Raw genomic sequence first — 19,422 nt, 5'->3', positions numbered from 1 at the left:
TTAGTTTTGTAAAGCAATAAGTATTTTTAAGGAAGCTGCAGTATTGTGTATACGTTTTGTTTAAAAGGCACATGTATCAGTGCTGCGTGTGTGCACCGTTATCACACAATGCTATTAGAAACACTTTTATCTCTATCAACTACAAATAAAACGAAACAATTCTCCCACGATGTCAATTAAGTAAGTAAGCAATTAAGATGTCAATTAAGTATTCTCATCAGGGGGAACAGTGAAACAGATGTGGCCATCAGTTGCCCCCTACTGGAATCTGGGAGCAGGCTTATTTATTCATTACAGAATTCTCTAGAATTTTTATCAGTGGTTGTCTTCGATGTTATTAAACTGCAGATTAACATGTCCTGGCGCATAGGGAAGTAGTGACATTAGTGACGTCTACTCGTCTTTTTTTTTTCTTTTTTTTTCACGCCGTTCCCGAGAAATTGTGTCGATTCCTTCGCGCGGTTACAGTTTCGGCGCTATTTTGCAGTAAAGATGGATACGAACCTACAGAACAGTCCTGAAATGGTGTCCTCAGTCTTTTTTGCCTGTTCCTCGTACAACCATTACCGAGGAACAGGGAAGGACCGATCCAACACCTTGAATAAAGGATTCCAGTACAACATAAACATGGCAGCAGTGTACGCGCCCAATTTCCTCGACAACGCGCCCTTCCATCGCTGCACAACGGAATCTCAACAGTATTACAATTTTTTTGTGGACAAAGAAGACCTGTGATGGTCTGCAAATTGTACAGTCAGATTCATACGGCACAGTTAGTGCAGCAGACTCTGAAGAACAAAGCCGTTTGTACTTAAACTACCTGTCTAAATGCATCAGTCATAACAGAAAATCTTATGTCCTCCTTTGCGCACTATGTGGTTCTTTAGTGGATGCAGCAGCGAGGAACAGACGCGGTTCATGAAAGAAGAATTCAGATATTAATTTATCCTACATCTGAGATCAAATAGTAAAAGTGATACATAACTTTGCTGATCTATTTGCAGCGTCAATTGCTAACAGTCGGTTTGAATCTAGAAGTACACGCAGATACAAAAGATTTATAAATCTGTCACTTTTCAATATAACGTCTATTCAGAAAATATCGAGTCCTGGCCACTGTGAAAGTCCGTAAATTTTACTCAGCTGGCAAACACATAAAAATGGAGTCAGTGCAGACGCAGACGCAGCAGCTAGCAGCTAGACGAGCTTCCTTAGCTCGGCGTGGCTCCTGCAGTACCTGATGGAATCGGGATTTGTGACCTGACAGATCGATGATCCTAATAGTTGATTTGGATTTGTCCTGAGTCTGCTGCGGTCAGTGCATGAATGTTCGAACCTTCGACCATAGATACTAGTAGACTGGCCTTGCTGTGCAGAAGCTATGGGGCTAGTGTGGCTCCAACATAAACCACGTGACTGTTGGCAAAACGTGGCGGGATTTCAAATCAGCGGTCTGCCATCCTATGTTTGTATCGGATTTTCCCCACATTTCTCAATTGACTGCCAAAGGCTTCCAACAAAAACTACTTTTTTATTAGTGAAAAATTATGCCAGAACTACATTTGACCTGGATTTGTTCAAAGTACCATTTATAAAATCTAACAAATACATCGAACGCCACTCTGGTGGGCAGCGGGACGAAATTACTATAAACTATCAATTATAGTAAAAAGTCGTTAAAATTCTTTTAAACAGTAAGAGTGGGCTCGTGTCAAAACTTTAAACATTGTATTCGCCACGTTTCGAGCGTTAGTCACTTATAAAAGAAAATGGGCTATGGGAATTATGTCAACTATAGGTGTCAAAATTGTTTACTTTAGGAGCAGGTCCATTTTATAGTATCAATTTTAGGTGCACTTCAAAGGTTTAGTTCCCACTATTTTTACAAAAGTTTAAACTATCAGTTTAAAAAAAAGGATATTTTAGATGAAAGGTGAGACTTTGCAGTTTCAGAAAATAATTTTGGAGCCTAGGTTTAAAAATGACAGACACTGTAAATACAAATTATAGATATACATTGTAAATAATAACTAACCTATCAAAACACTTCTCCGCGAAGTGCTTCGAGCAAAGGCGCGTATGTGCAAACGGCTTAAAGTTTTTCCGTTTCAGGGCCTGTATCCAAAGCTGCCTTCGGTTTTCATCCTTACGGAACCTATGAGTAGCAACGAGAAACGATTATACTTACTTCTGTAACCGAATTATCACAGATACTTTCCAAAATGTAATATCAGTCTGACTTTACAGGCATCACTTTCAACACTTTAATTTACGTGATACTCTATTTCAAGTGTAAAAAACATATAAAAGTCACTTCAGCAGATGTCAATAAACGCATCTGCACCATCTTAGACACACTTACACGTGAAATGTAATGCCATTTCCCCGACAAAACGCTGAGTACAGCCATAAGCGCAACACGAAACAACCATGTTTTGCCAACATTCACGTGACTTCAGCCCAGAGATGTTGGAGCCACGAAAATGACGTCAGGGCCAGTCTATTATATTTATGGTCGAAGGTTCGAACTTAAGTACAACCCGCCACTGGATCTCCGGAGAGGGGATGCTTGCATCTCATTGGCAGCGCCCTCATGCTGCGGTGGCGGGAGTAGGAAACGCGACGTAGAAATGGCGGCACGCGTATTTGAAAGTGCGACTGACCGGATAGTGCCCAATACCGCAGAAGGGAGGGAATAAAGTGTAATATTTCAAGGTCGAAAACATGTCCTCTCCAGGAATTGGAGCCTACATTAATGTGTGGAATAAACACAGCGCCCCATGCACTCACAGAGGTACGAACCCAGCAGTCGAATTGGTATGGCTGGAGAGTAATGTGACAAATATTGTAGGAGAGACGAGAACTGACTTGCTTCAGCCCTAGACTTTTAACTTGTTTCAGTCCTAGGCTGTAAAAGTCGATTCTGCCGCACAATCGGAGTTTTTTTGATGATTATTTTACGTTTATGTAGCCGTTTATAGGTCTTATGCCACATTTTACGTTACCAAGCCGCTAACATAGTCTTCTAAACATATTTAGTTTAATTTCAGTTATGCTGATCAATAGTAAACATGGCTCTGAGCACTATAGGACTTAAAATCTGAGGTCATCTGTCCCCTGGAACTTAGAACTACTTAAACCTAACTAACCTAAGGACATCACACAGCCCGCATCTCGTGGTCGTGCGGTAGCGTTCTCGCTTCCCACGCCCGGGTTCCCGGGTTCGATTCCCGGCGGGGTCAGGGATTTTCTCTACCTCGTGATGGCTGGGTGTTGTGTGCTGTCCTTAGGTTAGTTAGGTTTAAGTAGTTCTAAGTTCTAGGGGACTTATGACCACAGCAGTTGAGTCCCATAGTGCTCAGAGCCATTTGAACCATTTTTGACATCACACACACATCCATGCCCGAGGCAGGATTCGAACCTGCGACCGTAGCAGTCGCGCGGTTCCGGACTGAAGCGTCTAGAACCGCTCGGCCACAGCGGCCGCTTGAAGGTTAATCAAAGTGATCATATGTGTTATCAAATCTAATACCCCTGTTTTCAAAGTTTACAACCTGTTACTCAATTATGAGGGGTATTAATGTTGGCTGTTTTTGTTAATATTCAGCAGAAATTTTTCAGTCGTTCACATTTTTTTCTGTTTCAGATTTTTAATAGTCATTTCATACCACATTATAGGGACATAATATTTTTAAGTATATTTCAGCTTCATTTCATAACTTGTTGGATACACTGGATTTAATCATATCATGGTCAAATTTTAGATTGGTAAATTAAATAGGTGGCACTTGTGTTTATATTAATAACAAAAAAAGATGTACTTTGCACATACAATTGAATGTGTTCACCGTTTGGGTATCGAATAATCTTGTATGACTTTGTACATAAAGGGAAGGAGAGATGGGCTACAGGATGGTGCAGCAGCTGTCGTGGTAGGGAAACTGGATAGGAGCAGAAATAATTAGCGAACACATGATCACAGTCAACAGGAATTTCACTTAACTTGTGGTTTTCTCCAAGTGTTTCAAAGCAGCTTTAGAAAAGAGCAAACTGCAATGAAGTCCAGCTATTACACGGAGCAAACGAAGAGAGTCGTGCAGTGTGAGGCTGACGAAGACTAAAAACTGCCGAAGACTGTGACTGAGATTGGTCCGCGTAGCTGCCGCCGGCCACCCTATATCGCGGCGACAGGGGGCATTCAGAGCAGCTGACGCCGTGGCGCAGAGTGCGCGCATCACTGGATCTTCAGGTTCCCTGCGCGACCGTTATTGGCGGAGGATGCTAAGTTCACCCAACCTGGATATGATGTGCCGTCATTATGACGTGTACACGCTTTAGTCGATTAACACACCTATCGACTTTTACGAACGTTCGAGATTCTAAACTGTCGTTAGCTAGTGGTTTGTTTTGACACGTGCGATTCTGAAAACAGCTGTGTGGCAGCGTATATGTATTTCGCCAAAATAAAAGAGCTGGATATTAATAGAAATATTCATGACCGTGGCCTTGAAAACACCACGGACAACACGTTTCGTAAAAAAGTGAAGTCTTCTTATGTCCCGACCAGATTAGATTGTGTGATTGTTGTATTGAATGCTTACGCCGAAAATAATATTTATTTATTATCAACATTTTAGTATGGTTTAGTGACTTTTCCCATACGAGAAAAAGTTCACTCCCTTTCAACGACACTAGCAACGGTAGTATACTGTTTTCTACTGTAGTAAGCATAAATATGATTGCCAGTTGCATCAGCCTGGAAAGAACGTAAGTCTGTAACAGCGTGAGACTGCTTTTTCTTCTTTCCAGGAGTCGCTAAAAATACACTATTTGATCTGGACGCCTTGTAATCATTATGGCACACCTCTACATCTATCACCTTTAGCAGTTTCATACAATTGGTCTTGTCAGTACATATTAGATTGTAGCAGTATACTCTTGCTGACTTCTTTTTCTTAATTTATATAGCTGAAAGAGAACTCGTGCAAGTTTGTTAGCTAAGTAATTAAATGTCCATCCCAAGATAGTCTTTTATCAACCATAATTCCAAGTAATTTTACACTCGGACCGCAGAGACAGGTACCTTAGTGTCCAGTAATGACTGGTGTGTAGAATGATTGAATTTCGAACTTAAAAAGAAAAATATGAGGCATTGTTGAAGAAAAATCGTCAACCGGAGATGAAATACGAGGGGAAGTGGATTTCTCAATGTAATCTTAACCAAAGCTTAGTGTCTAGTACTGATTGACGAATGAAATGATTGAATGCAGTGTCAAAGCATTCCATGGTGGTATGATAAACCAGACGTACTGTATATTATGTCATGTATACAACCACAATAGTTTTAGCATGTACCTGGCCATGTCAATGTGCTTTATGTCAGCAGTATAATTTGCTAAGACAAGATTATGCAAAATACGAATTGCTTCACAACATGAGCGGATAGCCACAATAATTAGAGACGATCAAACGAAAAACAACGCACAGGACACAAACACAGTGCAATACACGATTTAAACGCAAGGAACGCAAAACGCATTTAAACGAATGGCGCAGAGCACAGCGCTACGCTGTCACAACCTCTCGAAAGTTCACAAAAGTCGAATAGTCGATATACGGTTTCTATCGTTTTCGATGTAGCGTGTATACGTCATAATGACGTCACATCGTATCCAAGTCCGGTGAACTTAGCATCCTCCGTTATTGGCGACTGTCAGCGTGGCGGATTGCCGTCCTACGGGCCCGGGCTCGATTCCCGGCTGGGTCGGGGATTTTCTCCGCTCAGGGACTGGGTGTTGTGTTGTTTTCATCATTTCATCTCCATTCGGCGCGCAGGTCGCCCAATGTGGCGTCGAATGTAATAAGTAGTGATAGGGAGCTCGTGAATGAGTCGTTTAAATGAACGCTTCACTCCAGTGAAGTGTGAACTAACCACTCAATTTCAATGAACTGGTACTTCAAACTCTTCACAGATAACATACTCCTCACGTTTTTCTTGTTCACTCACTCTCTTCCCCTCTCCCTCATCGCATTACATCGGCGCTACGTCACTTATTCTCCCTTCACTTCAGTTCCCCCTCTACTGCCTGTCGACGAATCGCGCGGCGTTTGTGGGAAACGATAGGTTTGCGAGGGGTTGAGGTGGAGAGGGGCGAGGGGAAGGCAGCGTCAGCTGCTTCCTGCAGTGGCGACATCATTACCCGTGACTATTTGTGCCATGGAGGTAAAAATAAACCTCCATGATTTGTGCAGTTCAGTTATACTTCGCGTCTACCGGTAGCCTACCGTTGGCAGCGCTTGCGGACCAATGAATATTACAGATACAAGCGATGAGGCTGGATGTGTGAGCACGCACAGCCAACATGTTAATAACACTGAAATCGTACCAATGACTGCAGGTGACAGTTTACGTTTTGAATCTGGAGGGTTATTATTCTCAACAAAAATAAATCTACAGGAAAACTTCTGAATTATTACTTAAAGTAGATATATAGACTTTGTGACAGTGGTAAACATACACATTCTATTTTGGATTAAATTTTAAAAGGAACATAAAATTGTACTGCATTTCGTTGGTAGCCCTAGTTTTCAGTCCATGAATACGACAAATAATGTTTCACTTGGTAGATAAAGACTTTTTTGGGCGCTTCATGAGAAAATGTCGAGCAAGATTGAATGTAATACCTTCTTTATATGTGACAGGCTTCTCTGTTTAACTATATATGACGGTAGTATCTGTTCCCGAAAGAACAGTTACCGTCGATGACCATGCAGCTTTGCTAGAAATGAAATGATAATTAAATTGACACCCTAGCTGCAAGCAGGCGTTGATACAATTCATAGGGGACATGTTGAAAATGTGTGCCCCGACCGGGACTCGAACCCGGGATCTATCTCCGGGATAGAGCGTCTGCCATATAAGCAGGAGATCCCGGGTTCGAGTCCCGGTCGGGGCACACATTTTCAACATGTCCCCAATGAAATGTATCAACGCCTGCTTGCAGCTAGGGTGTCAATTTAATTATCATTTCACTTCTCTGTTTATCTTTCCTTTGTCCCCTTCGACCATACTCTATTTAAGTTAGCTCAGACGTAAGAGCGTAAAACGTTGCGTGCACATTGCTGCATAGTTCGGCCATCTGTTGATAAAATTATGAAGTATTACGAAGCTTTATTGTACGAGCGAGGCGAAGCGAGCGTAGCCGCGGCTGAGCGGCGAACTGGGCAACTTCGCCAGGCTTCCGTACTTCATGAATGAACTACTTCATTTGAACGCTTCACGGCAAAGAGTGAAATGAATGAAGCAGTTCACGGGAATGAAGGTGTTCGACCCATCTCTAGTAATAAGACCTGCGCCAAGGCGGCCGGACCTGCCCCGCAAGGGGCCTCCCGGCCAATGACGCCAAACGCTCATTTCCATTTGCGACAGTCAGAAACGTGCGTTTCCATTGCCATCTGTGAGACGCCAGTGGGGTTGATATCGATCTATCTTAAAAATACCAACTGGATGACAATCAGTCGTTTGAGGGAGAATAAATTTTGTGTAATTCTTGCCAAATTTAGTTCTGGAGGCATGACACTTTGTAAGTGGGCTGTTTAGGTTTTTATGTTGGTAATGCTACGTAGCGCTCTGTATGAAAATCATGACTGTGCTGTGTGCAGTCTGTGGCTGGTTTGCATTGTTGGAATATTTGCTATTGTAGTGTTGGGCAGTTGGATGTGAACAGCGCGTAGCGTTGCGTAGTTGGAGGTGAGCCGCCAGCAGTAGTGGATGTGGGGGGAGAGATGGCTGAGTTTAGAGAACACTATTAAGGTAAATACATTGTTTGTTCTCTATCAAAATCTTTTATTTACTAACTATGCGTATCAGTAGTTAGTGCCTTCAGTAGTTAGAATCCTTTATTTAGCTGGCAGTATTGGCGCTCGCTGTATTGCAGTAGTTCGAGTAACGAAGATTTTTATGAGGTAAGAGATTGGCTCTGAGCACTATGGGACTTAACATCTGAGGTAATCAGTCCCCTAGAACTTAGAACTAATTAAACCTAACTATCCTAAGGACATCACACACATCCATGCCCGAGGCAGGATTCGAAACTGCGACCGTAGCGGCCGCGCGGTTCCAGACTGAAGCGCGTAGAACCGCATGGCCACAATGGCCGGCGGTAAGAGATTCATGAAAGGTGTAGGTTATTGTTAGTCAGGGCCATTCTTTTGTAGGGATTTTTGAAAGTCATATTGCGTTGCGCTAAAAATATTGTGTGTAAGTTTAGTGTTTATCAGAATAAGTAAGGAGAGTAATGTCTGAGTACGTTCAGTTTTGCTCAGCTGTTTGAAAATCAAATAACGTAGAGGTTTATCAGCACAGTAATTCATTAATTTTTCTAAGGGGAGGTTACAACTTTTTCAGACACACCGAATCACTTGCATAAAAAATGGCAATTGCAGAATTTTGCCCCCTCTTGCAAAAATTTCTGTGGAGACCCATGTATGTGGCACACAGTCGATTAATGCTACATAACTAACACTGCATCAGCGCATGTGCTGTATTGTTGCTCAAGCTGAGCACACTCGGTGTTAACGTTATTTGTTCTGTATCAAAACCGCAAACTTTTATTGTTTTTAAGCAGTTTCTATTACTGAACATAAATTCCTTTCCTGAAAAGTGTTTTCGTATTTTATTGCTGTCATGTTGTGCCTTGCACGTTTGACTACGTTTCTTCATATTTGACAGATAATTTTTGAGCTATGATTTGTTAATTGTTCTTCATCATGGAAAGAGTTCTTGTTTTATCTTTCGCTTTTACAGTTCATTATTACTAGTGAGACTCACAAAATACATTAATTTTGGTGTATGTGAATAATGTTCATCAGATATGCAGCGCATACATACTAACATGATGCAAGCTACTCCAGTTAGATGCAAGCTACTTCAGTTAATCAGCTCTATAAGCTCTTATGAGTTACAAAGATGATTTCAGCGAAACGTAACATTCAGCTGTTGAGTTTACGCAGCTCAAATACCGTGTCCTACAACACTGACTCGCTTATTTTGATGTGCATCCTACGAAGTCTGTACTTTGTACTCGAGTAAGCTTATTTGCCCTGAGCTTCCCGGTTTTTGCCTAAGTCGCAGTGTTTGCTGTCAGGTTTGTTATCTGTTAGGCACTACAGTGGTCTCAATGCATAAATACACAACACCAGGCAATCTTTATTTCATTTACTTTAAAAATTCGTAATTTATTTTTAATCCAACTAAAATTTCTGTTAAACTAACCCGTCACTACTATTTTCTTGGCTACATCAATGTGCTACAGTTGTGGAGTGAACATAAATGAAGATGTTAGTCAAGCCTGCTGGTTGCGCCGTTGGATTTAACCATTAATAATATATGAAACTTCCTGGCAGATTAAAACTGTGTGCCCGACCGAGACTCGAACTCGGGACCTTTGCCTTTCGCGGGCAAGCGCTCTACCATCTGAGCTACCGAAGCACGACTCACGCCCGGTACTCACAGCTTTACTTCCGCCAGAACCTCGTCTCCTACCTTCCAAACTTTACAGAAGCTCTCCTGCGAACCTTGCAGAACTAGCACTCCTGAAAGAAAGGATATTGCGGAGACATGGCTTAGCCACAGCCTGGGGGATGTTTCCAGAATGAGATTTTCACTCTGCAGCGGAGTGTGCGCTGATATGAAACTTCCTGGCAGATTAAAACTGTGTGCCCGACCGAGACTCGAACTCGGGACCTTTGCCTTTCGCGGGCAAGCGCTCTACCATCTGAGCTACCGAAGCACGACTCACGCCCGGTACTCACAGCTTTACTTCCGCCAGAACCTCGTCTCCTACCTTCCAAACTTTACAGAAGCTCTCCTGCGAACCTTGCAGAACTAGCACTCCTGAAAGAAAGGATATTGCGGAGACATGGCTTAGCCACAGCCTGGGGGATGTTTCCAGAATGAGATTTTCACTCTGCAGCGGAGTGTGCGCTGATATGAAACTTCCTGGCAGATTAAAACTGTGTGCCCGACCGAGACTCGAACTCGGGACCTTTGCCTTTCGCGGGCAAGCGCTCTACCATCTGAGCTACCGAAGCACGACTCACGCCCGGTACTCACAGCTTTACTTCCGCCAGAACCTCGTCTCCTACCTTCCAAACTTTACAGAAGCTCTCCTGCGAACCTTGCAGAACTAGCACTCCTGAAAGAAAGGATATTGCGGAGACATGGCTTAGCCACAGCCTGGGGGATGTTTCCAGAATGAGATTTTCACTCTGCACTTACCTTTCTTTCCAGTTATTATGATTTTTGAAACCGATAATAGGGATATGATAATTCAGCAGCAGAAAAAACCCTTAGCAAGAATGTAGCTTCATTTTGTGAACTGGAAAGGAAGGTGTAGTTACAATACACATAAATAAAATTCTTTTCTGAAATGAAACAGATTGATATAAACGTTTTTCTTATAGGAATATATTTTCTGCAGTGTTTAGTTACTTACTAATTTAAATAGGTATAATTTGTTAATCCCAAAACAATGCAATGTTAATGATCAGTAATAAGATACAAATCGTACGTGTAATCCTAAGATATATCTTTGCTATATTTTTTGATTGATTTCTTGAAGCCTTTTGCTGCAATTTTCTTTATTTCCTGTATGATTGTACAATTTCGGCCTCAGGCCATTTTCAAGTATGTTATGGATGATTTTTTGGTAACAGATTATGTCATATATGTCGTTGCTAGAAAGACGATACTCATAAAATTTTGTGGAAGGTAGACTGACAGAATTTTTCACACTAAAAATAAAAGCTGTTGTATCAAAACTAACATGACCTTTTCCTCATGCCAGTACACGTTAATTAAAGTGGAAACATTTTCTACTGCAGCATTTGTACCTGGCAAAACTAACAATTTTCTTTACATTTTCCACAGGAATGTTACAAATTTCACATTTTTTAAAAAAAATATTGCAGTCCATCTTTCTTCAAGAGGCACTTACTTTGTTATACAGTCTGATACACCATCTCCATCGTGCCCTTAACACGTTCAAACTCATCGAATAAGTAGTTCTCATTGAAAGGAGGCAGAGGAATACTAAACTGAGACAAAAAGAATCCTATCATCAGTGTGTAACATGCAGTGTCTTTTAGTTCCATATTATTCGTATGTACACTCAATTCTTAGCTATGGCATTCTTTTTTTGGGACCAAATGCACAAAATATGAACACAATTTTCAAACTCCAGTAAAGAGCCATAAGAATAATAACCAAAAATACTAGTGAGGCTCATTATGAAGATCTGTTCAGAACACTGGGGATTTTAACTGCTCCATGTGAATACATTTACCAGTCAGTTGTACAGATCAAAAATAACATTGCCAATTACTACACAAACAGCTCTGTCCATGACCATGCAACAAGAGACAGACTCAACTTACATTTACCAAGAAAAAATAAACACAAAACTCAAAACATCATTTTCTACCAAGGAATAAAACTGTACAATAAATTACCAAAAGAGATTAAAGAAATTGCAAAAATACCCTTATTTAAAAAGGCAGCTAAAAAGTACCTGTTATGCAATACATTTTATACATTGAAGGATTACATAGGTAAAACAGATTAGAGGTTTGACAAAAAATGTTATACAAATAAATAATGATAATAATGATTATAAAATATCCAACATTCCACATAACACCTTCACTTTAAGTTTTTTCCTTCTTTTTTTCCTTTCTAGAAATACTTACCCCCAAGCTATGCATGGCACAATACTAACACCTCTTCCTCTTTCTGAGCTCAACATCTCACTCATTATGGAGGGATGCTGACTCACTTTTTCAGGATAGCAAATGGGAAGTTGCGGTACAGAAAATGGCCCAGAGATCACCAGTGTGTGTGTGTGTGTGTGTGTGTGTGTGTGTGTGTGTGTGTGTGTGTGTGTGTGTGTTTGTGTAGTGAGTGAAGTGTTATGAAACAATGTGTGTATAATGTGTGCAGTGACTGATAATGAGATATGAATAAACAATGTGGCATTACATTATTTAATAAGTTATCTGTAAAAAATTATTGTATACCAGGAATAAATCTAATGATTGTCTCTAACTAGAAGTCTGTAAATATATGTGTAAATGAATTAGCTTATTTTAAATTGATCTAAATTTGTAAATACTTTGACATGTCCTATAGCCTTGTAAAAAGAGATCTATGGATGAATAAAGCTATTACTACTAGAATCCTGAACATGAGTCCAGTGAGGTAGATGGTCGCGCCGAATCCAAGACAGATGCTGAATGTCTGAATAATGATGCAAGGCCCACTTTTATGTAATTCACACAGTCATCTAAACAAGTTTCGAATGGTTTGAAGAACTCTTTTGCTATAATAAATCCTTCTTCCACAAATTTTTTCAACTTTTGACCTTTCTGGAAATTAAATTTCGTCTAAGATTGTCAATCAAATTAGAAGTTTCAGTGAGTGCTCTCAATTTGTCTAATGGTAGCGACAAAAACTTCTAACTGATCTGCTAAAACTCAACCACATTGGCGAAGAACTAGTAGAGAAGAAATTCAACAAAATTTGAGGGCAAGTATTAAAGAAGAAAAACACGAGTCATTATACAAACATATTTTGCTTTTTGTAATTCAAATGGTTCAAATGGCTCTGAGCACTATGGGACTCAACATCTTAGGTCATAAGTCCGCTAGAACTTAGAACTACTTAAACCTAACTAACCTAAGGACATCACACACACCCATGCCCGAGGCAGGATTCGAACCTGCGACCGTAGCAGTCCCGCGGTTCCGGACTGCAGCGCCAGAACTGCTAGACCACCGCGGCCGGCTTTTTTTGTAATTCATTACTGTAAGATCGTCGGAGGCCAACACATTAACAACAGTTGATTCACTTTTACACTGAAGCACCAAAGAAGCTGGTGTTGGCATGCGTATTCAAGTACAGAGATATGTACACATTAACAACAGTTGATTCACTTTTACACTGAAGCGCCAAAGAAACTGGTGTTGGCATGTGTATTCAAGTACAGAGATATGTAAACAGACAGAATATAGCGCTGCGGTCGGCAACGTCTATATAAGACAACACGTGTCTGGCACAGTTGCTAGATCGGTTACTGATGCTGCAATGGCAGATTATCAAGATTTAAGTGAGTTTGAATGTGGTGTTATAGTCAGGGCACGAGCGATGGGACACAGCATCTCCGAGGTAGCGATGAAGTGGGGATTTTCCTTTACGACTATTTCACGAGTGTGCTGTGAATATCAGGAATCCGGTAAAACATCAAATCTCCGACATCGCTACGGCCGAAAAAAGATCCTGCAAGGAAGGGACCAACGACGATTGAAGGGAATTGTTCAACGTGATAGAAGTGCAACCCTTCTGCAAATTGCTGCAGATTTCAATGCTGGGACATCAAAAAGTGTCAGCGTGCGAAACACAGATTTCAGTGCTGGGACATCAACAAGTGTCAGCGTGCGAAACATTCAACGAAATGACTGCACAGTACAAAGCTTTACGCCTCGCCTGGGACGGTCAGCACCGACGTTGGCTTGTTGATGACTGGAAACAGGTCTCGCTTCAGGTCTCGTTTCAAATGGACGTATGCGTCTCTGGAGACAACCTTATGAATCCATGGACCCTGCATGTCAGTAGGGGACTGTTCAAGCTAGTGGAGGCTCTGTAATGGTGTGGGGCGTGTGCATTTGGAGTGATATGGGACCCCTGATACGTCTAGATACGACTCTGACAGGTTATACACACGCAAACATCCTGCCTGATCACTTGCATCCATTCATGTTCATTGTGCATTTCGACAGACTCTGGCAATTCCTGCAGGACAATGCAACACCTCCGCTGGCCCCCAAACTACCCGACATGAACATTATTGAGCATATCTGGGTTGCCGTGCAACGTGCTGTTCAGAAGAGATCTCCATCCCCTCGTAATTTTAGGGATTTATGGTGATTCATGGTGTCAATTCCCTCCAGCACCACTTCAGACATTAGTCGCGTCCGTGATTTCCCTAAATCGTTTCAGGCAAACTACCCGTTCCTTTGAAAGGGCACGGCCGATTTCCTTCCCCATCCTTCCCTAATCCGAGCTTGTGCTTCGTCTCTAATGACCTCGTTGTCGACGGGACGTTAAAAAAAAAACACACACACACACTTAGTCGCGTCCATGCCACGTCTTGTTGCCTCACTTCTGCGTGCAGAAGTGAGGCAACGATATTAGGCAGGTGTACCAGTTTCTGTGGCTCTTCAGTGTAGCTCTAGCACCTGTCGAAAAGCTTACGGATCAAAGAAGTAGTCATTTGCTCGAAAGCTATGAGTCTGATAGACGACATGAGAGCCAAACGTGCCTTCTTCACCAGGCAATTTTAAATCAGGCTTCCTATAGTGATTTTCTTAAAAAATGAATTCTTCTCTGGCTACTTGCAGATGCCGATGACGCTTCCTTGTGCTTCTTCTTTTGGGGGTGAACTTTTATGTCGCTTCTCCTGCCGTGACCTGTAGAAAACGGCCGATCTTCACACTGTACATTCAGCTTTACCGTTTGTGTCATTTTCTTTAAGAAACGGAAATTTTTTCTTTAACGTTTCTTTAAATGGACACTTCCGCTTGGACGTTTTCACCAGACACGACACTTTCTGAGTTTAATATTAAGTCACTGACCACTAACAACTGTAGGTAGTAACTTTGTCTGCACAGTTGATCACTTCTAAATCTGAATCATTGTGAGTTGTTCCAAAAACCGATAACCTTGAAGCTTTGTCACTAAGTGAGTGAAGTCTGCCAGCAATGTGCCGCCCTCTCCTTTGACTGCTGACTGTTAGGGTCTGTCGTGTAACAGGTCTACGGTGGCGCTGGCCAGAACTGAGGTGAAATCTGGTGCCAGTGTGACATATTTAACCCACCTTGCACGTTACATGAACTTCTGAGCTCTGGCCTGTTTTTCGCGTGTGTCGACACCACGCCGTTTGATGCGTCGAGCCCGAGGATGACGTCGCAGGGCGCCACACATTTGATCCATTTACAGAAGGAGGTAGTAGACAAAATTTGGAACTTCTGCGTGTCAAGAGGAGACTATTACGGGGTTTCGGAAATGGGATCATTTAATTGTGTTACTCAGTGTATTTGATGCATCCTCCAAACAGTTCACAGGATGACATTCACACGCCGAATGTATGCTATAATTGACTGCACGTCGACACTCAGCCAGTTATTGTCCAGTTATCATTAGGTACCGTCAAGTTTCAGCAGTTCTTCAATTCTACATTAGCCTACAAATTATCTACAAAGTCGACCAGTTCTAGCCCTTTGACAGCTTACGCCGACTGTCGAACGTATGTCAGAGTGATAGACAATGATCTTTAACACTCTCCATACTGACATTCAGTTAGATTAGTTAGTAATCATTTACTGTGTGTCCCTATTGAGACAATGAACTTTAACTCTCCCCATACTGACCTTCAGTTAGATTAGTTAGTACTCATTTACTATGTTAGGGCAGTTGAAGTGAAGAACTTTAAGTTAGTACTATGCCTTCTCTGGAAGCCAAAGCTGAGTATGTTTTTGATAAACGTTTTTTCAGAAAGTGATTCTTATTGCTTCTCACGTATTGCCTAGTGATTCTCTTTTAGATATTGCCTTGTGAAGAGTTTGCAGGCAGCTCACTTATGAAGATGAAATGGGAGATATGATACTGCGTGAAGAGTTTGACAGAGCACTGAAAGACCTGAGTCGAAACAAGGCCCCCGGAGTAGACAACATTCCATTGGAACTACTGACGGCCTTGGGAGAGCCAGTCCTGACAAAACCCTACCATCTGGTGAGCAAGATGTATGAAACAGGCGAAATACCATCAGACTTCAAGAAGAATATAATAATTCCAATCCCAAAGAAAGCAGGTGTTGACAGATGTGAAAATTACCGAACAATCAGTTTAATAAGCCACAGCTGCAAAATACTAACACGAATTCTTTACAGACGAATGGAAAAACTAGTAGAAGCCGACCTCGGGGAAGATCAGTTTGGATTCCGTAGAAATACTGGAACACGTGAGGCAATACTGACCTTACGACTTATCTTAGAAGAAAGATTAAGGAAAGGCAAACCTACATTTCTAGCATTTGTAGACTTAGAGAAAGCTTTTGACAATGTTGACTGGAATACTCTCTTTCAAATTCTAAAGGTGGCAGGGGTAAAATACAGGGAGTGAAAGGCTATTTACAATTTGTACAGAAACCAGATGGCAGTTATAAGAGTCGAGGGACATGAAAGGGAAGCAGTGGTTGGGAAGGGAGTAAGACAGGGTTGTAGCCCCTCCCCGATGTTATTCAATCTGTATATTGAGCAAACAGTAAAGGATACAAAAGAAAAATTCGGAGTAGGTATTAAAATCCATGGAGAAGAAATAACAACTTTGAGGTTCGCCGATGACATTGTAATTCTGTCAGAGACAGCAAAGGACTTGGAAGAGCAGTTGAATGGAATGGATAGTATCTTGAAAGGAGGATATAAGATGAACATCAACAAAAGCAAAACGAGGATAATGGAATGTAGTCGAATTAAGTCGGGTGATGTTGAGGGTATTAGATTAGGAAATGCGACACTTAAAGTAGTAAAGGAGTTTTGCTATTTGGGGAGCAAAATAACTGATGATGGTCGAAGTAGAGAGGGTATAAAATGTAGACTGGCAATGGCAAGGACAGCGTTTCTGAAGAAGATAAATTTGTTAACATCGAGTATAGATTTAAGTGTCAGGCTGTCATTTCTGAAAGTATTTGTATGGAGTGTAGCCATGTATGGAAGTGAAACATGGACGATAAATAGTTTGGACAAGAAGAGAATAGAAGCTTTCGAAATGTGGTGCTACAGAAGAATGCTGAAGATTAGATGGGTAGATCACATAACTAATGAGGAGGTACTGAATAGGATTGGGGAGAAGAGGAGTTTGTGGCACAACTTGACCAGAAGAAGGGATCGGTAGGTAGGACATGTTCTGAGGCATCAAGGGATCACCAATTTAGTATTGGAGGGCAGCGTGGAGGGTAAAAATCGTAGGGGGAGGCCAAGAGATGAATACACTAAACAGATTCAGAAGGTTGTAGGTTGCAGTAGGTACTGGGAGATGAAGAAGCTTGCACAGGATAGAGTAGCACGGAGAGCTGCATCAAATCAGTCTCGGACTGAAGACCACCACAACAACAACATCTGCAGCAGGGGGTTCGCTTTTGCTACCTTTATGTTGGGGACCTACCTTTGATGAACAAAACTAAACTAAAAACTCCTCCCGAACAGGCCACGACGACCCAGCGGTAACGACCGTCCGCCGTGTCATCCTCGGACCACAAGCGTCACTGGATGCGGATATGGAGGCGCATGTGGTCAGCACACCGCTCTTCCGGCCGTATGTCAGTTTCCGAGACCGGAGCCGCTACTTCTCAATCAAGTAGCTCCTCAGTTTGTCTCACAAGGGCTGAGTGCAGCCTGCTTGCCAACAGCGCCCGGCGGACCAGGTGGTCACCCATACAAGTGCTAGCCTAGCCCGACAGCGCTTGACTTCAGTGATCTGACAGGAACCGGTGTGATCACTGCGGCAAGGCCGTTGGCGCCTTTGGTGAACAAACACCCGCTAATCTGGATGTTGCACGATTATACTAGCCAGTCAACTGGAGATCTACAATGACACCTCTTTCCAATTCTGTCTGTTGCTGATCACGCCGTTCCACAAGAGTGCGCATGTCTGTGTTCTCCACAGCGGTCACTCAAAAATTTGACGCAGTTAACGCCTCTTACATGCGAGGGTTGTCCAGAAAGTAAGTTCAGATCGGTTGCGAAATGGAAACCACCGGGAAAATCCGGTAAAGTTTTGCACAAATGTGTTGGGCAGTGTCTGTAGTAAAGTTCTATGTACTGACTTGGCAGAAAATCCTAAGAAATTTTGGTCTTATGTCAAAGCGGTAGGTGGATCAAAACAAAATGTCCAGACACTCTGTGACCAAAATGGTACTGAAACAGAGGATGACAGACTAAAGGCCGAAATACTAAATGTCTTTTTCCAAAGTTGTTTCACAGAGGAAGATTGCACTGTAGTTCCTTCTCTAGATTGTCGCACAGATGAGAAAATGGTAGATATCGAAATAGACGACAGAGGGATAGAGAAACAATTAAAATCGCTCAAAAGAGGAAAGGCCTCTGGACCTGATGGGATACCAGTTCAATTTTACACAGAGTACGCGAAGGAACTTGCCCCCCTTCTTGCAGCGGTGTACCGTAGGTCTCTAGAAGAGCGTAGCGTTCCAAAGGATTGGAAAAGGGCACAGGTCATCCCCGTTTTCAAGAAGGGACGTCGAACAGATGTGCAGAACTATAGACCTATATCTCTAACGTCGATCAGTTGTAGAATTTTGGAACACGTATTGTGTTCGAGTATAATGACTTTTCTGGAGACTAGAAATCTACTCTGTAGGAATCAGCATGGGTTTCGAATAAGACGGTCATGTGAAACCCAGCTCGCGCTATTCGTCCACGAGACTCAGAGGGCCATAGACACGGGTTCACAGGTAGATGCCGTGTTTCTTGACTTCCGCAAGGCGTTCGATACAGTTCCCCACAGTCGTTTATTGAACAAAGTAAGAGCATATGGACTATCAGACCAATTGTGTGATTGGATTGAGGAGTTCCTAGATAACAGGACGCAGCATGTTATTCTCAATGGAGAGAAGTCTTCCGAAGTAAGAGTAATTTCAGGTGTGCCGCAGGGGAGTGTCATAGGACCGTTGCTATTCACAATATACATAAATGACCTGGTGGATGACATCGGAAGTTCACGGAGGCTTTTTGCAGATGATGCTGTGGTGTATCGAGAGGTTGTAACAATGGAAAATTGTACTGAAATGCAGGAGGATCTGCAGCGAATTGACGCATGGTGCAGGGAATGGCAACTGAATCTCAATGCAGACAAGTGTAATGTGCTGCGAATACACAGAAAGATAGATCCTTTATCATTTAGCTACAAAATAGCAGGTCAGCAACTGGAAGCAGTTAATACCATAAATTATCTGGGAGTACGCATTAGGAGTGATTTAAAATGGAATGATCATATAATGTTGATTGTCGGTAAAGCAGATGCCAGACTGAGATTCATTGGAAGAATCCTAAGGAAATGCAATCCGAAAACAAAGGAAGTAGGTTACAGTACGCTTGTTCGCCCACTGCTTGAATACTGCTCAGCAGTGTGGGATCCGTACCAGATAGGGTTGATACAAGACACAGAGAAGATCCAACGGAGAGCAGCGCGCTTCGTTACAGGATCATTTAGTAATCGCGAAAGCGTTACGGAGATGATAGATAAACTCCAGTGGAAGACTCTGCAGGAGAGACGCTCAGTAGCTCGGTACGGGC

General features: G+C 42.2%; 1 pseudogene; it reads right to left on the bottom strand.

Moving 5' to 3' along the window:
• Nucleotides 1-17,510: 17,510 nt before the first annotated feature.
• LOC126089917 (5S ribosomal RNA) lies at nt 17,511-17,628 on the bottom strand (annotated as a pseudogene).
• Nucleotides 17,629-19,422: the final 1,794 nt, after the last annotated feature.

Source organism: Schistocerca cancellata, chromosome 6, assembly GCF_023864275.1.
Source record: "Schistocerca cancellata isolate TAMUIC-IGC-003103 chromosome 6, iqSchCanc2.1, whole genome shotgun sequence".
Taxonomy (NCBI): domain Eukaryota; kingdom Metazoa; phylum Arthropoda; class Insecta; order Orthoptera; family Acrididae; genus Schistocerca; species Schistocerca cancellata.
This window is presented reverse-complemented; position numbering and strand designations above follow the sequence as displayed.